Consider the following 23,240-nt stretch of genomic DNA (forward strand, 5'->3'; position numbering starts at 1 on the left):
TGGTACAACTGAGTGGTTTGCTCGGCCATTTCAGAGGGCATTAAGAGTCAACCACTTTGCTCTGAATTACATGTAGGTCGACCCAGTTAAGGATGGCAGATTTCCTTTCCTGAAGGACAGTAGTGAGCCAGGTGGGTTTTTGTGACAATTATTTCATGGTCAATTGGACTAGTTTTAATTCCACATTTTATTAATGAACAGAATTTAAATTCCACCACAAAATTCCACATGATTGTATTGAACCTATGTCCTCAGAGCATTAATCTGGGCCTCTGGATTACTAGTCCATTGACATTATCACTTTACCACTGCCTGTGTGAAAATCCTGTTGGAGTATGTTGAGCCGTTTGGAAGGTTGTCACTGATTAGTGTGGTCAGCAGCCTCTGAGCTTCCAGTCAAAGTTCTTAATTTCTGAAAATGCAGCTTTAGTCTATTTAATCAGCTGCTGTGTTCTGCAATTGATTGCTAAGGCTCTTTGGCCGTTAAACTTTAATTAGTACCTCTGTCACACGTAGCAGTAATGGCTGCCAGGGATCCACAGGTGCCATCTCTTGTACCCTGCATTGTCATGATGTAGGTAATGGAGAATAGGTAATTGAGAATATGTTGCGAATATGTGTATTTGTGTCATTCCTACATAGTGAACACTGGCCGATCGACTGCCGGCAGGAAATCACTGAAGTGGCAGAGGTGAAGTAGCTGCTGAAGCAGTTTCTGCCTTCATTCACTTGAATTATGCCTGGAGCCAGGTTAACTCGAGTGGAAAATCTAGCGCCTTAGGCACAGTCAACATCTCAAAGTAAATTGAGATGGAGGCGAGCTTTTGTTTTGCTGTGTAAAATATGTTGCTTGTGTCGTTGTTGTAAGGTATCTTGGAAATCGTTATGATAATAGAATTATGTTTTTTTTTCTGTTGCTAGACTGGGTCTGGAATTATTTTTAAAATATTGGCTGAGCAAACACAAATATTGATTGATTTCTGGAGCCTTTCCTGTACATTCAATAGCCAAGTCAGCTAACATTCTAATTGTGTGACAATGAACAGGGCAGTTCCTCCAATCTATTCATGCAGATTCCATTACTGAGTCCAGGACTGGGTTTCAGTATAAGCAAAATGTGAATTAAATGAAAAATCTTGATAAAACGTGGCTGACTACTACTGTCGTATTAATGTCTACTCTACAGAAAACAGGTTAGTCTGACACTTCAATCTGCTAGATATCATTTCAGTGGCAGGGGAAAAGTGATAGTAGCTCCATTAACACTTTACTTCAATTGCTGATGTGATAGGAATTTCAGTACAGAAGGAGGCAATTACGTCTATTGCACCAGTGATAGCTCCAATGTGTTTGATTCACCGTCAATAGTCATTTATGTTCCATATTCCAATAACTCTCTGCATGAAAACATTCCCTCTCACCTCCTCTTTTGTAGTTTTAATATGGATCCAAAATGTCTGCCAATTATATCAATACTCAGACCCAGTGGAAATAATTCTGTCTGTGTGTGAAATTTGTACGTTCTCTCAGTGTCTGCGTGGGTTTCCTCCGGATGCTCCGCTTTCCCCCCACAGTCGAAAGATGAGTGGGTTAGGTGGATTGGCCATGCTAAATTGATTCTTAGTGGCCAAAGGTGTGCAGGTTAGGTTATGGGGTTAAAGGGATAGGGCTGGGTGGATGAGTGAGTGGACATGGGTAGAATGCTCTTTCGAAGGGTCGGTGCAGACTTGATGGGCCAAATGGCTTTCTTCTGTGCTGTAGGGATTCTGAGATTCTATGAATTACATTCACAAACCCTTTCAAAACTTGGAACACTTATATTAGATTCCCTGTTAGCTTTGTCTGCGCTAGTGAATAGAATTGATTTTGTCTTTTAACATTATTATTCCTTATCCTGTTATTACCCGAATAAACCTGTGTATCATCACTTCCATGGTTTTAGTAATCATTCTGTAATTTTTTTTTATTCGCTCAGGGGATGTGGGCCCCGCTGGCTGGACCAGCATTTATTGCCCAGCCCTAACTGCCCTCCAATTCAGAGGGCATTTGAGAGTCAACCACATTGCTGTGGATCTGGAGTCACATGTAGACGAGACAAGGTAAGGATGGCAGCCCTGAAGGACAATAGTGACCAGATGGGTTTTTATGACTATTAACATTGGTTTCATGATTATCATTAGACTTTTAATTCCAGATTTCTTTTTTATTGAATTAAAATTTCACCATCTGCCATAGTAAGATTTGAACCCAGGTCCCTGGGTCTTGTTCTGTGTCTCTGTACCACTAGTTCAGTGACAATACCACTATGCTACTGTGGAGAACTCCTCTATGATGAAGATGCCGTATTAGTCCCTCACATGGAAACTCAACCACAAATGGTGTACTCCTGATAGCCAGTTGGGGAAGGACGAAATCAGAGCCAGCTTTTACTTATTCACAGAGTGAAATATTGCAGGTTTCTATCTCCTGACTCCACTTTACTCTGTGTCAGTATATACCTCTTTGTATGTGCACCATCAAATCGATGCCCTCCACCTGATGATTGTACTGAACCTTAATTGATACATGTATCAACAAAGATTCATCAATTGTCTTTTCTATGCCTGTAACTTGTTCTCCTGTGATCATGGAACAGAGTCACATCTCCACCACTGATCACACTTAATAAAATCCTGCTGAAAGTGGTTAGTAAATCCTGTTGCCTTGTGTCCATGGTGACGAGCAATCTGTCTCTTGATGAAGAACTCAGTGCATGCATAGGGCCCACATACCACCTTTTGCCACCTCATGGAATGTGCATGGAATAACATTCAGCTGACTGGTAGGGTTAAGTTCTGAGACATCTCATGGAAAGACAAAAGCATAAATGCGACAGCCCTCTCCAAGGAGAAGCTTGGTGCTTTTCAAGAAGAGGTAACTTTGCTGATTAAGGCATGTTCACAGGATGAAAGATGGTCACATTCCTATGGAGTTTCTGTATGGTGAATTAGCTGAAGCCATACGAACCATAGGGCTCTCAAAAATCCTCTTCAAGGATATTTGCATGAATGACATGAAGGCCCCAAACATATATTCTTGCATCTGTCATGAAAATGGCAATATCACCTGTGGGCTGCATGTGCACCATGACGATGAGTGGTTACAGTGGCTTGGCAACTGGCACTAGCACGGAAAACAACCAGCCATAATGACCCCTGATAAACATTTCATGAGCAGTGCTTGTGGCAGAACCTGCCACTCACGGGTTGGTCTCTTCAGCCAACAGCCAAAGTGCACCATATGAAGCTACTCCATCCCCAGTGGTTTTAATTTGCAGCATCTCCATCACCTTGTGCAGATGGAAGGATGCCGACAAAGAACAATTAATGAAGTTTCACCTATAAACAGGTTAAGTACTCAATACAGATTTTAAGGAATCTAATACTTAGAAAACATATCACATGTTAATCTGGAGTGTAACTCTTTTCTCGCTACGATTTTTTATACACTATTTTTATCCTTACAGTTCTGTTTTCATTACCTTCCCATAGTTGCCATTTGCTTATTAGCGTGTTTTATTCTGGATACACGGAAGTGCTGTCATTAGCAGCGTTGTAGCAGTGATGGGGAGAGCAGCTGGTGCATGCTGTTATCTGTGAGCTCACAGGTCAGAGAAGAATCCCACAGTGCCCCATTTCATTTACTTTCATCTGAAGGCAAAATGCTTTCATAAGACAACATAAAATTCTTTGTAGACACTAAAAGCTATGAATCAGGCTTGAAAGTACAGTGTTTAACTGTTAACCCTCACTCCCCTGACCACCTCAACTGGTTCTGTGATAACCTGAAACTGCAATCATCTCCATTGAGATAGAACAGCACTAGTGTTAGTCAAACAATAGTGTAGTCTTGCAGGTGCACAGTTGTTTGGCAGTCCCAATCTGCTATTTAATTCCTGGCTGTTAAATTTTTCCAATGACTGCAGAAGGTCAAGATAGATTAGAAAGCATATTGCCTGTCTGAGCAGGTGGTCCACACTATGGTAAGAAGTGCAGTATTTAGCCAGCAGCAGCATTTCTATTTGCCTCTGGTGGCTGCTACCTCAGGAGGTACTTAGGGGAAGTCATTTCTTGAGGTGATTTTTGACATCTTGGGGCACCTCACAATACCTCAGATTGCCAAAGTGAGAGCTCCCATCAACAGCAGTGTAGTAACATAAAGAGAGTCATGGACTGCTTCTGTACAATAGTGCAGTACAACATAAAGCACAGTAAAGGGAGTTATTTTAACTGATAAGAGAAGTGGAGAAGTATAATTGTGAAAACTGCATTAACAAAGACTAGGTATTGGAGAGTTAAATATAGAATGAGAGGGTGGCTATAACTGGAGGTGGGATGTGTAGAAGTTATAATCAGAGGCTAAGAATGTGGAGGCACAAAATGGAGCCAAGAACCTCTCATATGTCATAGCTGGCCAAGCTAACCTTTTGGTAAATGAGGTAGGTGTGCTGAGGTTGTTGTGATTAGCCACTCCAGCGCACTCGACCTGAAGTGTGGCAGGCGGTCTGAACACTGCATACAGTAGCTGGAAACAAATGTGGGAGAAGCCAAACACACTCACATCTTCTGAAAGACTTCAAGTTGGATACTTGCAGGCAATCCATGACTGTAAAATACACCGGTGTGATGTCTTTGGCTTGGTCTTCAGTGGGAAAGGAAATCTATGGACTGGACTTGTCAAACAGCCCATCAGCCGCTTTTTTGACACGTATGTCTGAGCCATTGTCATACCAAATCAGGGCAGTGGCAATCTTGCCAACCACTGCCAGTAACACCCTGGCCACTGCTGTAAGTGGTCCTGATGGCTGACGGAGAGAAATTGTTCTCTCTGCGAACACTGCACAAAAAAGTGCTGCAAACGTCACAAAATAAAGCCTTCCGAAAGCTTTTTCGTACTTGACACTTCCCTCACACTCAGAAAAAAGCGCAGATAAATAAGGGCTTAAATCTCAGGGAATGGTCAGCGATGTTCATTTCAATATTTTTGCATCAATCCCTGGACCTTAAATAGACACACTAGACTTAAATAGGAGCAAGCACTCTACACACTAATAATAGAAAAGTGCAGAATTGCAGCCACGTTGAAAGAAGTTGGCAATGGTGCTCCACTCCCAATTCCCCGTTCTCACCATACCTGTTGTGCTACTGCTCTCCAAAGGCAATGGACTGGGGAATTGGTTTTACAAAGTGACCTGCTGAAACAGGCGAAGCATATATTAGCCTTTCCAGGTTTTCCTGATGGTAGCTTGGCACAAATTCTTCAAGTCTCTCAGGACTTCCAGCAGCTGCTGCAATTAATTTCTGGCACATATATCCTTGTTATGTTTGCCCGGAGCTACAATCTATTCCTTCCCTCTTTCTAATTAAAAAAAAAAATCATTGCTACATTGGCTAGAAAGGTTTAATAATTCAGCCTCTTTCTTGCCCATGTTTACTTCTTTTTCTGAATGTAGAACTTTTAGACTTGTTTATATTTATTTGGACATTATTTACAAAGTAGCTAGGTGATACACAATGAACAGTAGTGATAGTTGTCTGCTGCTAAATGTACAGGTGTTGAAAGTATCTAAATAGAATTTTCATTTTACATGAATAAATTAGCCATTGCTGCAGTATCTCATGAATTAGGATGTATTCAGATATCCCAATATTGTTGCTGGAATGCCCATATTTTTGAACCACATGATGGAATACCACAGAGCCCAGAGGCCCACACATAATGTTTGAATGGAAGTTCCCATTAATTTACATAGATCTCAAGTTACCGATACTAACATCTTAATATCCTGCTGAGGATTCATCTAACAATGAAGCAGCAGGACCAAAAAATATTTTTCCAAATCAGCATGTTTGCCAAATTTGCACAGAACAATCCCAGCAAGTGCAAATAGAATTGAGTTGTCTGGTCTTTGAGGGCTGCATTATAAGGTTTCAGGGACTGTTCCCATCCCTGAATATCATGTTGCGTGCAGAAGAACCAAACAGAAATGGAAGAGGAGACAAGGGGGTGGCAGGTGATAATTCAATGTTATGAATATTGACAAAGGATTGTACCTTTTTAAAAGTGTGGCTGCTGAAGGAAGATGTGAATGATTAATATTCTGCGATAGTGTGTTCCCAGAGCTCTTTCAAGAGCTATAAGTGTCAAATGCTGCAAGTGAGAGTGAACCAGGATGATTTTCTATATAAGTGAGAACACAGCTAGAATTCATTGTCCCCTCATTGATATTTAACAAGACTGGACATTCCTTGAATTTTAACTTTTCCCTTATTCAGAATGCTGCAAATGACGGTTGACCATTAATTGTTGATTCATATGTTTGTGTATTTCTTATTTTTCACTGTCATGGAGCAGGTATACTTATCAGATACGTTTTGTGGAAATTATGATATTGTAAAACAACCAAGAGACTCAGATAATCTCCTGAAACACCAATACATATTTCTTTATAAACATTAAGGGGAATGAATTGGGTGGAAACATAGAAAGCAATATAAGTAAAGGAACATTCAACCTCTTGAGCTTGTTCCACTAATCAATTAGCTGATCTATACCTCAACTCTACTTTGATCCATACCTCTTGATATCATGATCTAATTAAAATCTATTGATCTTAATCTTGAAAGTATCAATTGACCCATATCCACAGTGCTCTGGGGGAGAGAATTACAGATTTCCACAACCTTTTGTGTGAAGAAGTGTTTTCTTATTTCATTCCGAAATGACCTAGCTCTAATTTTAAGCTTGTGTCTCCTAGTTCTGGATTTCCCCAGCAGAGGAAGTAGCTGTCTTTGCATCTAACCTATAGAATCCTTTTTGAAACATCCCAATTAGATCGCCACTCAATTTCCAGAGCTCAAAGTAATACAAGCCTAGTTATTGCAATCCTCTAAGTCCTGGTATTACTCCAATGAATCTCTGCTGCTCTCTCCCCATGGCTAATGTATCTTTCTTGAAGTGTGGTGCCCAAAAAAAGAGCAGCACAGTGGTTAGCACTGTGACTTCACAGCGCCAGGGTCCCAGCATCGATTCCCGGCTGGGTCACTGTCTGTGCGGAGTTGCACCTTTTCCCCGTGTCTCCGGTTTCCTCCAAAATGTCCCGAAAGACGTGCTGTTAGGTAATTTGGACATTCTGAATTCTCCCTCTGTGTAACTGAACAGACGCCAGAATGTGGCGACTAGGGGATTTTCACAGTAACTTCATTGCAATGTAAGTCTATTTGTGACAATAAAAAGATTTGTTTTAAAACTGAATGCATAGTTTAAATTCCAAAATGACTGGAGCAAGCACATCAGGAGAGAAAAAATGGGCGCGATTTAATGGAAACATTTCCAAGTGTCATTTTGGGCATGATTGGTGGGGTGTTTCTCAATGGCCGCAGTGGCTATTAGTGTCGAAAAAGAGCTCCCACAAGTGTCTTACCATTACTGGCTCGCTCGCCATCTGATTCACTGGACTCACACCTCAATGTCTCACCGCTAACATGGGGAGCTGCTTTTAAACGCTCCCTCTTCACTCATTCCCAGTCAACACACAATCATGGAAGCAAGGAGACCTGCTCCTTGTTTGGGGATGTTGATCTGGACAGGCTTCTCGACACCATCAATGTGAGACGGGCATCCTGTTCCCCCGAGGGGGTCGGAGGGCCAGCAGCAGAGTCACCAATACTACCTCGAAGGCAGTGGCAGCGACCATCTTCCACCAGCGCAGAGACACACCTCGGTGGGCGGCATTAGTGGACAGACTCTGGGGTACAATCTGGTGAGAACCACACAGCTGCTGATGCACATCAGGTGGAGGCAGGAACAGCCAAGGGAGTCAGCAGTCTGAGGTCTGCTGCAGCCCAGAACTCAGCTGAGTCCCAGTCAGATGCCAAAACTCTGGACAAGGTTATCCCACGACTGTGGGATTCAGGAGGGAGATCAGTGACATTCCAGCGAGTGCAGAGCTGATTGGAGGAATCCCAAAGGCTACAGGCACAGGAGATGATGCCAACAATGCATTGCACGGGGCAGCACGGTGGCTCAGTGGGTTAGCCCTGCTGCCTCACGGCGCCGAGGTCCCAGGTTCGATCCCGGCTCTGGATCACTTGTGGGTGGAGTTTGCACATTCTCCCCGTGTTTGCGTGGGTTTCACCCCCACAACCCAAAGATGTGCAGGGTAGGTGGATTGGCCATGCTAAATTGCCCCTTAATTTGAAAAAATGAATTGGGTACTCCAAATTTTAAAAAAAAACAATGCATTGCACCAAGGCCAACATTGCTTTGGTGGCACCCGCAGTGGAAAGCTTGCAGCATGAGGTCAGCATCTTGAGTAGTGGTATCCAAGGCATGGCTCGGTCTGTGAACACCATGGCTGATGGCCTCAGTATCATGTCCCAGTCGCTGGGGGACGTGTCCCAGATGCAGGTGGGCATTTCCGGGGCACTGTAGAGCGTGGCCCAGTCACTGAGAAGCATTGCCAAGGGCGACGACACTATGGTGCAGACAACGGGGAGGCACCAAGACGGGTAGAGCCAGATGACGTAGAGGCCCCTGGAGTTCACTCCAGTTGCCCCTCCATCCCATGGATACCCCCAGGGCCCTACGGGCACCATCAGGGAGGAGGATGTGCTAGAGGACAGCCCGGGGCTTGCCATCAAGGAGACGAAGGTAGGCTCTAGTTCTTCCTAATCCCTACCCTCCTGACACTGGCGCATCTCAAGGCAGCGGGCAGAACATGGTGGCGATGCCTGTTACATCGATAAGTCGGGGGGTGGGGGGCACTCCGGCTTCAGGCCAGAGGAGCACAGGAGCTTGCCTCACAGTGAGTGATCATCACACTCCTGCTTTGTATATTGATCCGCTGACCATGCCGACACTGGCCCATCACCCTGGGATGATGTTACACAGATCCTGGGAGGTTGGAGCAGGGTAGTCGGGGGCGGGGGAGGGGGGTAGAAGAAGGGAAATTGGGTGACTTGGAGGGTAATGGGGGAAGGGAATGCGGGGGGAGGGAGTGAGCTGATGGCAAAGTCTCATCCTATGAGAATCATGATGTGGAGATGCCGGCGTTGGACTGGGGTGGTCTTAGTAAGAATTCTTACAACACCAGGTTAAAGTTCAACAGGTTTATTTGGAATCACGAGCTTTTGGAGTGTAGCTCCTTCATCAGATGAGTGATGAAGGGGCTACGCTCCAAAACCCCGTGATTCCAAATAAACCTGTTGGACTTTAACCTATGAGAATCGGATGAGGATGATGGCCTCCCATGTCCTCTGGGCATGCTGGACACTTACTGCCATCTGGCTTCCATCTTCCGGCTCCTCCTGCGGCTCATCCCCGTGTCCGACCTCCAGCCTCTCCTGGTCCGCCTCCTCCACCTCCTCAGACGAAGCTGCATGCCCTCCTCCTCTTCCTCCTCCAGTATGTTGCCCTGTTGTTGTGCCAGGTTGTGGAGGGAACTGCAGACCACAACAAAGAAGTGGAGACCACCATTGTCTCCATGGTGGCACTGGGGGATGTACTGCAAGGCACTACCAGAGCGGTCGAGGTATTGGAACCGCATTTTGAGCAGTCTGATGCACCGCTCAATGACAGCACGGGTGGCAACATGGGCCTTATTATATCTGGTCTCGGTGTCAGCCCCTGGCCTCCGCACTGGCATTAACAGTCAGGACCTCAGCGGGTACCCCTTATTCCCTAAGAACTAACCCCTCATCCTTGGGTGGTCCTTGAAGATGCCAAGGATCTTCAAGTGTCCTAGGATGTAGCTGTCATGCACGCTCCCTGGGAAGCATGCACACATGTGCATGATATGGAGGTGGTGGTCACACATGAGTTGAACATTCAGGGAGTGAAACAACTTCCTGTTAATGAAGGGCACCCCCTGATGGCCCAGGGCATGCAAGGCGACATGAGTGCCATCGATTATACCCTGGACCTGGGGCTTTCCTGACGATGACGTGAATGACTGTGTTAAAGTCCCTCCCCATAATCGCCCAGTGCGAGTCTCGGTCCGGGGTCTTACCCAATACTGGCCTCATAAACTCCCCAGTTTGGGGCGTAAACATTTACCGGGATCACTGGCATCCCTTCCAATTTCCCACTTACCATCACAAACCTCTCCCCCCCCCCCGAATCCCCTACTATGTTCCCCACCTCAAACGCCACACGCTTATTGACCAGCACCGCCACCCCACGGGTCTTCATATCTAACCCCAAATGGAAAACTTGCCCTACCCACCCTTTCTGTAGCCTTGTCTGTTCTTCAAATGTGTCTCTTGTAAAAAGACCACATCCGCCTTCAAACTCCTCAGATGCACGGAAATACGCGACCGTTTGACTGTCCTATTCAACACCCTCACGTTCCATGTGACCAGCCTGGTCGGAGGAAATCCCTCCCCCCACCGATCAATCATACCCCTTCTTAGGCCAGCCCCTAGCCTGTGCCACGCGGCCCACCACGCCCACCTCCGGATGTCCATCATCACCACTCCCTCCCATATAACGCCCCAACAACAACACCTTCGTCAGCAGCACCCCCTCCCCCTAAAGAAAGCAACAACCACATCCCCCTCTACTTCACTAACCACCTGCTCACCCCCAACTGCGCTCCCATTAACTAGCCCGCCCAGCTAGCCTAGCAGACCCCCGCAAGGCGCTTAAACCTCCTACCCCCCACTGATTCCCCAACCCCCACTCGCACACCTTGCAATCAACAGTGCAACAAGAAAAAACAAAGAGAAAGAAACCCCAACATTCTAAAAGGTGCCCTCACCCCCTCATCGCATCAAAACATCTCGGAGGAGAAGAGACCCCCAACACCAACAGAACAAAAAATACAAGAATTTCGAAAGAACAGGAAAAAAGAAACCACATTCCTCTCCGCACCCCTCCTCCACAGTTCAATGTCCTCCTTCACCTGCCAGTCCATTATCTCACAAAAACTCCGTCGCCTCTTCTGATGTTCCAAAATGATGTTCTTTATTATTAAAGGTCACCCAGAGGCAAGCTGGTAGAGCATCCCAAACTTCACCCCCTTTTTAAAGAGGCAGCCTTCACCCAGTTAAACCCGGCCCTCCTCTTTGCCAGATCCGGGCCCAGGTCTTGATACACTCGCAGCTCACTCCCCTCCCAGGTGCACCTCCTCGTCTGCCTCGCCCATCTCAAGATCTTCTCCTTATCTAGGAACCGGTAATGACGTACCACCATTGCCCTCGGCAGCTCATTAGCCTATGGCCTCCTCATTAGCGCCCTGTGCACTTGGTCGACCTCCAGGGACTGGCCAAAGGCCCCCTCTCCCATCAGCTTTTCCAACATTCTGGACACATACGTGGCAGCACCTGCTCCCTCGCTGCCTTCAGGCATCCCTGCAGTTCTCAAGTTCTGCCTCCGGGAGCGGTTCTCATGGTCCTCTACCTTCTCCTGTGGTGGCTTCTTGTTCTCTTGCAATACTCCCATCTCAGCCGCCAGCAAAGCCAACTGTTCCTCTTGTTCCCCCACCGCCTCCTCCACTTTCTGGATGGCCTGGCCCTGGGACTCCAGCCTCTGCTCCACTCGTGTCAATTCCAGACTGCCACAGATCTACAGCCTTGGCTAGGTCCTCATGGGCCTCTCTCTTTTGCTGGCTGAACTTCTCATTTAAGAAGTCCACCAGTTGGTCCATCGGCCATTGGGTAGACAGTGCCGGCCCTATACCCTCCACCATCTTAAGCTGTGGAGCACAAAGATTCTCCTGCTCTAGCTGCTCCCTTCTTCTTGTCACACTTCTGGTCCTTGGATCCATCCACCAATCCCACCTGTGGCGTCAGACCTCCCTCTGGCAAGCCCTACACCTTTTTCAGCCACACGTCCACCCTCCGAACGGGGACCGCTCACACCATGGCCCGCCACCGGAGGTCCTGCTTTAAAATTTTGAAGATATTCGAAGGGGGATCTGGGTGCTGGACTACGGAGCGTCTCGCCATCAGAACAACTATGCATTGCCGGAATGACGAAGGCTCCATAATGTATGGTCACCAGGAGGCCCAATTGCCTTTAATAGTGGTTCATGGGGACGGGCCAAATTTGTCGGGCCAGGATTGGCTCCGCCATTTACACTTAGATTGGAGCTGAATTCTACAGGTCGGCTTGGGCAGTTTATGTCCTGTTTTGGGGAAGTTCCCCGAAATATTCCGTCCAGTGCTTGGCACCATTAGAGGGACGGTAGCAAGCATTCACGCCGACCTCTGGCCTAGCCTCAATATTTTTGGCCCACGCTGTTCTGTACGCCTTAGTTGACAAAGTTAATTTGGAGTTGGATCGTCTGGAAGCATTGGACATAACCCGGCCTGTTTGTTTTGTCGATTGGGCTGCTCCAGTTGTTCCTGTCCTCAAGTCAGACATCTCCATCTGCAATTGTGTGGATTATAAATTAACCGCGAATACTGCTTCCAACCTGGACAAATATCTGCTTCCGGGAATAGAAGACCTTTACGCCAAACTGGCCGGCGGCGTTACACTCACAAAATTGACATAATGCCACGAGGTCTGAACCAATGGCACCGGAAATACCTCCCTGAATGAGATTGGAGCGGTGTTGGCGCATCAAATGCCGGATCACAGCGACCTCTTGCCTTTGCTGCCAGGACCCTGTTGGCTGCCGAGCACTGCAGTGCCCACATTGAGAATGAAGGTTTGGTGGTGATTTACACTTCAAAAAATTCCATCAATATGTGTACGGGCGACATTTCCTATTGATCACTGTCCACTAACCTCTGCTGGGCCTTTTTAAAGAAGATAAGGCCATTCCACCCATAGCCTCAGCCCGAATCAAACACGAGGCATTGTGGCTAGCAGCTTATCAATACACGTTCAACTGCCGCCCTGGGACACAGATTTCTCACGCCGACGTACTGAGTCATCTGCCGTTGCCCTCGGAGTCGGTGCCTCCCCACCTTGTCGACGGATTGTCGGCCAAATTAAATTTTATGGATACTCTTCCTGGTCACAGCTTCGCGTATCCATGAATGGACGCAAAAGGATCCCGTCTTGGCGAAGCTGCAAAACATCATCCTCATTGGCTGCAATGCAGATCAGTTATCTGGGGAGCTGAAGGTCTTCGAATGTGGTGGCCAAGCTGGCCGCACAGACCCTGAAGCAGTGTTTGAGAAAACCGGGCACTGGCTCATTGGATACCAGGTTTGTCTAATTTCTGTTTGCTTAGCTGATTAACCCTCCCTCCCCCCAATGCAGTTACCAGGATTTCCCCTGCGGAGCTTCAAATGGGTCGGCATCTACGGACCAGATAGGGGTTGCTGTTCCCCGGCATGGGGTGAAGGTGCAAAAGGCACAGGTTCCGCATTCCAAGCGTCCGGTTCGTGTTTTTGTCCCAGGGGACGGGATTTATGTCCATTACTATGGTCAGGGTGACCACTGGCTTAAGGTTCTGCGGTGGACCAGGCCAACCTTGTATCGCCTATAAGTAGGGCCCCAACAAGTAAAGCGCCACGTGGACCACATTAGAGCCAGACACCTGGCGGTATGCCTGTGGGCGGCTCATCCGACAACCCCACGGGCCCTGTCAGACCCCTACGTCATCTCCTCCCTGCTGTGCCACATGGTGATCGCACCGTTCCACCCGACTCCCCATCAGGCTTCTCTGATTCGAAGATGGAATTGACTCCTCCGGTACCGGGGTCTCCGGTGCCTACCCCAACAATGCCACAGTGGTGAAATTCCCCGCCGGTCTGGACGGAATAATAATCTTTAATAGTGTCACAAGTGGGCTTACATTAACACTACAATGAAGTTACTGTGAAAAGCCCCTAGTCGCCACATTCCGGCACCTGTTTGGGTACACAGAGGGAGTATTTTGAATGTCCAATTCACCTAAAAAGCTCGTCTTTCAGGACTTGTGGGAGGAAACCGGAGCATCCGGACGAAACCCATGCAGAAACGGAGAGAACGTGCAGACGGTGACTCAAGCCGGGAATTGAACCTGGGACCCAAGAGCTGTGAAGCAACAGTGCTAACCACTGTGCTCCATGCCGCTCCACTACTTGTTGCCGGACCTGCCTCCATCTGTCGCCATTGAGGGCCAACCGTTTCTTAAGAAAGTCCGCCCTTACCTCCATGGTTCCTCGAAAAATGTTACACTGCAGCAATTACAACGGTTGTCACTTAGAAAGGTTTTCCTCATTACGTGCGACGCAGTCTGATATTGTAATTGATTAGTCACTTCAGTGGATAGCAGTGCTAAATTCAATTTATTTCTTAGCAATTAGCAACTTTTAACGTTAAAATGCACAAATTACATGGAGGAATTGTCCTGATACAGCTCACAAGCTGCAAACGATTCCCCCCACCACCTCATTTTCACACAACCAGGTCTCAAGTAAAGCGTTAACAATATCAGCAATTTGACCTATCACAATCTAATCAATGAAGCAATTAAATAGGGATAGCACCGTGCCAAACAAGGTGCCAACTGGGCAATTTGAAGTTTGCAATTGGAAATTAAACTGACAAAACATGTTAAACTGTTGTTGATTATTTTAGGAGACAAGCATAGCCAACAATTTGCATACACTGGATATCCATTGCTCCCTTTTGGCTTCATTAAACTTCTACAAATATCATAATCCACAATATGTTGACATATTGCACTTATTAATGTATATTGCTATGCTTAATTGAATATAATGCATTTACTTGACTCCAGTCTGCTTTAACTGGATGTCCTACATCAGAAGCTAAAGTGTGGACCTCCAGGTGCCAAGGGATCTGTTTATGTGGACAGAATTTTAAATGGAAATATACACTTTAACATATTGCCATCAATGAGAACATGTAAATCACGTTGCATGATTAAAAGATAAGGAAGTTCTAAAGCCTAGTAGGCTTAACTTACACACAATAGAACAAGATGCCCAAATTATGGGCCGCTACTCGCAATGAGGTCAGAATCGATCCAATTTGGCAAGCATGGACTAATTAAGGAAGGCTGGAACAGAGTTGTTAAGGAAAATTTGTATTTGACTAATGTGCTTAAGTTTTTTGATGAGAAAACAAGAGAAGGTACTGAAGGTACAGAAGGAAGCAAGAGACGAAATTGCTGAGTCCTTGACAGCGATCTTTGGATACTCACTGTCTTCAGGTGATGTCCCGGAGGACTGGAGAATAGCCAATGTTGTTCCTTTGTTTAAGAAGGGTAGCAAGGATAATCCAGGGAACTACAGGCTGGTAAGTCTTACGTCAGTGGTAGGGAAATTACTGGAGAGAATTTTTCGAGACAGGATCTACTCCCATTTGGAAGCAAATGGACGTATTAGTGAGAGGCAGCAAGGTTTTGTGAAGGGGAGGTCGTGTCTCACTAACTTGATAGAGTTTTTCGAAGAGGTCACAAAGATGATTGATGCAGGTAGGGCAGTGGATGTTGTCTATATGGACTTCAGTAAGGCCTTTGACAAGGTCCCTCATGATAGACTGGTACAAAAGGTGAAGTCACACAGGATCAGGGGTGAGCTGGCAACGTGGATACAGAACTGGCTAGGTCATAGAAGGCAGAGAGTAGCAATGGAAGGATGCTTTCCTAATTGGAGGGCTGTGACTCGTGGTGTTCCGCAGGGATCAGTGCTGGGACCTTTGCTGTTCGTAGTATATATAAATGATTTGGAGGAAAATGTAACTGGTTTGATTAGTAAGTTTGCAGACGACACAAAGATTGGTGGAATTGCGGATAGCGATGAGGACTGTCAGAGGATACAGCAGGATTTAGATTGTTTGGAGACTTGGGCGGAGAGATGGCAGATGGAGTTTAATCCGGACAAATGTGAGGTAATGCATTTTGGAAGGTCTAATGCAGGTCGGGAATATACAGTGAATGGTAGAACCCTGAAGAGTATTGAAAGTCAGAGAGATCTAGGTGTACAGGTCCACAGGTCACTGAAAGGGGCAACACAGGTGGAGAAGGTAGTCAAGAAGGCATCCGGCATGCTTGCCTTCATTGGCCGGGGCATTGAGTATAAGAATTGGCAAGTCATGTTGCAGCTGTATAGAACCTTAGTTAGGTCACACTTGGAATATAGTGTTCAATTCTGGTTGCCACACTACCAGAAGGATGTGGAGGCTTTAGAGAGGGTGCAGAAGAGATTTACCAGGATGTTGCCTGGTATGGAGGGCATTAGCTATGAGGAACGGTTGAATAAACTCGGTTTGTTCTCACTAGAGGTCTACAAAATTATGAGGGGCATAGACAGAGTGGATAGTCAGAGGCTTTTCCCCAGGGTAGAGGGGTCAATTACTAGGGGGCATAGGTTTAAGGTGAGAGGGGCAAGGTTTAGAGTAGATGTACGAGGCCAGTTTTTTACACAGAGGGTAGTGGGTGCCTGGAACTCGCTGCCGGAGGAGGTGGTAGAAGCAGGGACGATAGTGACCTTTAAGGGGCATCTTGACAAATACATAATTATTATGTTATTATGGGAGACTTTAACTTTCCAAATATTGACTGGAAAAGATATAGTTCGAGTACAATAGATGGGTCGTTTTTTGTACAGTGTGTGCAGGAGGGTTTCCTGAAACAATATGTTGACAGGCCAACAAGAGGCGAGGCCACGTTGGATTTGGTTTTGGGTAATGAACCAGGCCAGGTGTTGGATTTGGAGGTAGGAGAGCACTTTGGGGACAGTGACCACAATTCGGTGACGTTTACGTTAATGATGGAAAGGGATAAGTATACACCGCAGGGCAAGAGTTATAGCTGGGGGAAGGGCAATTATGATGCCATTAGACGTGACTTGGGGGGGATAAGGTGGAGAAGTAGGCTGCAAGTGTTGGGCACACTGGATAAGTGGGGCTTGTTCAAGGATCAGCTACTGCGTGTTCTTGATAAGTATGTACCGGTCAGACAGGGAGGAAGGCGTCGAGCGAGGGAACCGTGGTTTACCAGGGAAGTGGAATCTCTTGTTAAGAGGAAGAAGGAGGCCTATGTGAAGATGAAGTGTGAAGTTTCGGTTGGGGCGATGGATAGTTACAAGGTAGCGAGGAAGGATCTAAAGAGAGAGCTAAGACGAGCAAGGAGGGGACATGAGAAGTATTTGGCAGGAAGGATCAAGGAAAACCCAAAAGCTTTCTATAGGTATGTCAGGAATAAGCGAATGACTAGGGAAAGAGTAGGACCAGTCAAGGACAGGGATGGGAAATTGTGTATGGAGTCTGAAGAGATAGGCGAGATACTAAATGAATATTTTTCGTCAGTATTCACTCAGGAAAAAGATAATGTTGTGGAGGAGAATGCTGAGCCCCAGGCTAATAGAATAGATGGCATTGAGGTACGTAGGGAAGAGGTGTTGGCAATTCTGGACAGGCTGAAAATAGATAAGTCCCCGGGACCTGATGGGATTTATCCTAGGATTCTATGGGAGGCCAGGGAAGAGATTGCTGGACCTTTGGCTTTGATTTTTATGTCATCATTGGCTACAGGAATAGTGCCAGAGGACTGGAGGACAGCAAATGTGGTCCCTTTGTTCAAAAAGGGGAGCAGAGACAACCCCGGCAACTATAGACCGGTGAGCCTCACGTCTGTAGTGGGTAAAGTCTTGGAGGGGATTATAAGGGACAAGATTTATAATCATCTAGATAGGAATGATATGATCAGGGATAGTCAGCATGGCTTTGTGAAGGGTAGGTCATGCCTCACAAACCTTATTGAGTTCTTTGAGAAGGTGACTGAACAGGTAGACGAGGGTAGAGCAGTTGATGTGGTGTATATGGATTTCAGCAAAGCGTTTGATAAGGTTCCCCACGGTAGGCTATTGCAAAAAATACGGAGGCTGGGGATTGAGGGTGATTTAGAGATGTGGATCAGAAATTGGCTAGCTGAAAGAAGACAGAGGGTGGTGGTTGATGGGAAATGTTCAGAATGGAGTACAGTCACAAGTGGAGTACCACAAGGATCTGTTCTGGGGCAGTTGCTGTTTGTCATTTTTATCAATGACCTAGAGGAAGGCACAGAAGGGTGGGTGAGTAAATTTGCAGATGATACTAAAGTCGGTGGTGTTGTCGATAGTGTGGAGGGATATAGATAAGCTGCAGAGCTGGGCTGAGAGGTGGCAAATGGAGTTTAATGTAGAGAAGTGTGAGGTGATTCACTTTGGAAGGAATAACAGGAATGCGGAATATTTGGCTAATGGTAAAGTTCTTGAAAGTGTGGCTGAGCAGAGGGATCTAGGTGTCCATGTACATAGATCCCTGAAAGTTGCCACCCAGGTTGATAGGGTTGTGAAGAAGGCCTATGGAGTGTTGGCCTTTATTGGTAGAGGGATTGAGTTCCGGAGTCGGGAGGTCATGTTGCAGCTGTACAGAACTCTGGTACGGCCGCATTTGGAGTATTGCGTACAGTTCTGGTCACCGCATTATAGGAAGGACGTGGAGGCTTTGGAGCGGGTGCAGAGGAGATTTACCAGGATGTTGCCTGGTATGGAGGGAAAATCTTATGAGGAAAGGCTGACGGACTTGAGGTTGTTTTCGTTGGAGAGAAGAAGGTTAAGAGGAGACTTAATAGAGGCATACAAAATGATCAGGGGGTTGGATAGGGTGGACAGTGAGAGCCTTCTCCCGCGGATGGATATGGCTGGCACGAGGGGACATAACTTTAAACTGAGGGGTAATAGATATAGGACAGAGGTCAGAGGTAGGTTCTTTACGCAAAGAGTAGTGAGGCCGTGGAATGCCCTACCTGCTACAGTAGTGAACTCGCCAACATTGAGGGCATTTAAAAGTTTATTGGATAAACATATGGATGATAATGGCATAGTGTAGGTTAGATGGCTTTTATTTCGGTGCAACATCGTGGGCCGAAGGGCCTGTACTGCGCTGTATTGTTCTATGTTCTATGTTCTATAATTAGGATGGGAATAGAGGGATACGGACCCAGGAAGTGTAGAATATTGTAGTTTGGTCGGGCAGCATGGTCGGCACGGGCTTGGAGGGCCGAAGGGCCTGTTCCTGTGCTGTACCTTTCTTTGTTCTTTGTTAAGGTAGATGAGTGTAGTGCAGTTGATATTATGGATATGGGTCTCAAGAGGAGTTTGATAAATAATTATTTAATAATAATTGCTTATTGACACAAGTAGGCTTCAGTGAAGTTACTGTGAAAAGCTCCTAGTCACATTCTGGCACCTGTTCGGGGAGGCCAGTATGGGAATTGAACATGTGCTGCCTTGTTCTGCATTACAAGCCAGTTGTTTAGTCCACTGTGCTAAACCAGCCCCAATTAGGCTTATTAGCAAAATGGAAACCATATGGGATAAAAGGGGCAGTAGCAGCATGGTTACAAAACTGGCCGAGAGGTAGGAAATAAAGTTATGTTGAATAGCTGTTTTTCCAGACTGGAGGAAGGTATATTATGCTGTTCCCTGGGGTTTAGTGCTCGCACAACTGTTCTTTTCGATATATATTAATGACTTTGACTTGGATGAACAGGACACAATTTTGAAATTTAAAGTGACACAAAACTTTGAAGTTTAATAAACAGTTAGAAAGATAGTAATACACTCCAAGAGAACAAAGACGGGCTGTGTAATGGAAAAATATATGGTAGATGAAATTCAATACAAAAAAAAGTGAGGGTGACACATTTTGGTTGGATGAAATGAAATGAAAATGAAAATCGCTTATTGTCACAAGTAGGCTTCAAATGAAGTTACTGTGAAAAGCCCCAGTCACCCCAGTCCGGCGCTTGTTCGGATTAATGGTGAATGGGATGAATGGTGGAAGAGCTAATTCAAGTTAAATGGTAAAATTCTAACGAGGCACAAGAAGAGAGAGACCTGGGGGTATTCGTGCACAAATCTTTGAAGCTGGATGGACAGATTAATAAGGCAAATGGGATCCTGGGCTTTATAAATAGAGGCATGGAGCATAAAAGCCAGGAAGGTATGCTGAACCTATTATAAAACAATATTTTGGCCCCAGCTGAAGTAGCGTTCAATACTACGCTCCATTCTTTTTGGAGGACGTGAAGGTTATGGAAAGGGTGCAGAAGAGATTTACTAGGATATTTTCAGGGATGAAAAGTTAAAGCTACATGGATGAGCTGAAGAAGCCTAGGTTATTCTCCTTGGATCATTGAAGGTTAAGAGGAAATTTGATACAGGTGTTTGAAATCATGAAGTGTTGTGCTGTAAATATATTGTCTCTCTTATCAGTCATCCAGAAATGTTATATTGTGTAAATTTATTACTATATACCTTTATTTTTCTGTTACACAGCACCTGGTAGGTTTTCTACATTAAAGGACATATACAATACAAGCTGTTGTCTTTGTTATTGCTGTTAGTACTGACTTTTTTCTGCTTTTGCCATTTGGCCTGATGGTACATTAAATATAGTCTATAAAAGTAGATCTGCAAACTGGTATTCCAGCACATGCTCATAGTGTTGCTAACTTTTGGTTGGTTCAATTGGCTCTGTTTTATAACCTTTGCTCTAGAGTCACCAGGTATCTTTATGATACCGCCACGAGGTTCAAGTTCAAGTAATGATCAATAACGCAACACACCAATTCGTAAGATTCAAATCAATACACATTTATTATACACAGTAAATCGCTACTCATGCATAAATTCTACTTTCTAGGCTATTTCTACAACTAAAAGGCCTATACTTAGCTTCGGACTGGCCCACCAGGTCTGGGGAACAAATGGCCTTTCGTTCAGGTTCTGAGTCTGCGGGATTCAAAAGCTGCTATGGACTGGTAGCTAGGAGCGCCTATCTCGTAGCGAGCGTTGACTTGAGACTTACGTTCTTGGAGGCAGCTGGACAGGTCACTCTCAGGGGTTGCTTCGCGTTGCTGAGTGACCCTGTCAAGAAGGATGATTTGAACTTGGGGGTTTTACTTTATAGTCCCCAGGGGCTTCCCGCCTTTCGGGACGGACCCCGTACCTGGTTTCAAGTGACTGGACTTCGTTCCAATCGCTTGGTTCGATTTCTCCAATACTGGAGTGGTTCCCTGATCGATGGGCGGTCTTTAGGTGTCCGTTAACCTCTTTTGCGTTGGCTCCTGCTGGCGCCGAGGAGTCTGGCTTGGTCTTGTTTATCTCAAATGTTTTGATTGTTCCCGGGGATCGCTCATTAGTATGTAGATGGCCGCTACATTATTATGCAGATGGCTGCTTGTATCGATGCTGTCTGGGCTTTTGCAGAGTTTAATACACAGTAAACTTGCACCTGCTAGTTTCTGCCTGTGTTGGCTGAATTTCCCTTCAGCCTTTGCTGTTCTCCATTTTACGTTGGGAATTGGCCAACCCAGGTGGCTACAATAGTAGGCACATATTATAAAATTAAGGAGTGGATTTTATGTGCCCCCGCTGGATGTGTTTTCAGCGAGGGGCAGGGGGGGGGATATAAAATAGGGTGGGCATCTAGCCCACCATCTTCCCACCCATCCCCGAGCTTACCCCATAATAGGGCAGGTGGCCGGGCACCAAAACCGACAAGCCTCCTGCAATTTGGTAATAAATAATTAAGCTTGTGAACAAACCAACTGACCCTAATGATATACTGCCAATGCCATAATATGGTTGGAGAGGTCAGGCATGCAGTTCCAGGCAGCCTGTTTATTAAAAAAATGTTTTTAAAAGGACAGGAAGGAAGGGAGGAACGGGTGGGCAGTGTTGTGTTCTTTGTTTTTGTTCTTCAGGATGGTGAAGGTTGTAGTGTGAACAAAGAACAACAAGCAGTTTTTAACAAACAAAGCTAATTTATTACACTTCACTTAATTAGATTTTAACATATTACTAAGAGATTAGATAAGTATTGTATCAGGTAAACTATATCATATCTACTCTGTCTGACTCCCTTCCATTCTCTCCTGTGTCTCCCAGAAGTCAAGGGGCATGTGATATTTATATGGTTGCTCTATGGCACCACCTAGTGACTAGAATAGTAACATTACATTAACCCTTCATGTGCTTTACAATATCCACATATTGTGACAGGCAGTGGGTGCCCTTTGCACATCTGATGCTCTTAACTACCTAGGGGACATAGGTTTAAAGTGTGGGGAAAAGTTTAGAACAGATGTGCGAGACACGTTTTTTTACACAAGAGGGTGGTAAATATATGGAACGCGCTGCCTGGGGTGGTGGTGGGAGCAGATGCAATAGCGGCATTTAAGGGGCATCTAGACAAATATATGAATAGGGTGGGAAATAGGGACTCCGTAAGTGCATACGGTTTTAGTTTAGGCAGGTACCATGGTTGGCGAAGGCTTGGAGGGCCGAAGGACCAGTTCCTATGATGTATTGTTCTTTGATTGGCTGGTGGCTCCAGAGGTCGGGAATTTATCCCCAATGAGGGGTGGAGGTCCCTCTGATAGCCAGGTTAGCCTGTCCACAGGGTAGGATTGAATGGAGAGAGTCGGCTTACAACTTACTTTCTTTTCGGGGGGGGGTGGACCATCCACACCCGCTAAAATGAAGGACTATGGGTGTGCAGCCCATGACATTCCATTCATTAAAATGAATTAATATAAAATGAAGGCTGCACATCTCTGATTTACCAAGGTACACTTCCTCTGAGTACTCCTCCTTGCCAGGAGCACCATAGCATGAACGTCTGCAAGTTGCATTGAAAAGTAGTACTGATATCAGTGCAAAATATAAATTATATTGGTATAAACCTGAAGCGGCACAGTGGTACGGAGGTTAGCACTGCTGCCTCACAGCGCTGAGGACCCGGGTTCGATCCCGGCCCTGGGTCACTGTCCGTGTGGAGTTTGCACATTCTCCCCGTGTCTGCGTGGGTTTTGCCCCCACAACTCAAAGATGTGCAGGTTAGGTGGATTGGCCACACTAAACTGCCTCTTAATTGGAAAAGAAATAATTGGGTACTCTAAATTTATAAAAAAACGAAATATTGGTATAAACTTATCGGAAGATATAGTGCCCAATTAACATTGATTCCAAGCACTGATGTGTGATTAAGCTGTGCAGTTATCTTAATCACCTGAAAGCATGTGTTTGAAGCTTTTCAGAAGGACTCTTTTACTACTTTCTCTCCCGTGCACTACATCCATCGTCTGTATCGTTGACCCGAATTTTGTAGTAAAGATAATATTGAGGCTATTTTTGAAGAGTAAATCAGACAGCAATTTCCAGCAGCCAGTTAAATGGGGAAATCAGGAAGTTGCTGTCTGAGTTGCCCTCCTCCTCCAAAAGCTGTGAAACACTGGTATGTCA

The 23,240-nt window shown here is 45.7% G+C and overlaps 1 long non-coding RNA gene across 1 annotated transcript in view; it reads left to right on the forward strand.

Annotated features, from left to right (window-relative positions):
• The first annotated feature begins 509 nt into the window (after positions 1-509).
• LOC140410666 (uncharacterized) overlaps positions 510-23,240 on the forward strand; it is a 28,499-nt gene continuing 5,768 nt past the window's right edge. The window contains exons 1-3 of the long non-coding RNA XR_011940705.1: positions 510-592; positions 922-1,193; positions 1,976-2,099. This is a non-coding gene — a long non-coding RNA (uncharacterized lncRNA). The remainder of the gene's footprint in view (positions 593-921; positions 1,194-1,975; positions 2,100-23,240) is intronic.

The sequence above is a fragment of the Scyliorhinus torazame genome, chromosome 4, assembly GCF_047496885.1.
Source record: "Scyliorhinus torazame isolate Kashiwa2021f chromosome 4, sScyTor2.1, whole genome shotgun sequence".
NCBI lineage: Eukaryota > Metazoa > Chordata > Chondrichthyes > Carcharhiniformes > Scyliorhinidae > Scyliorhinus > Scyliorhinus torazame.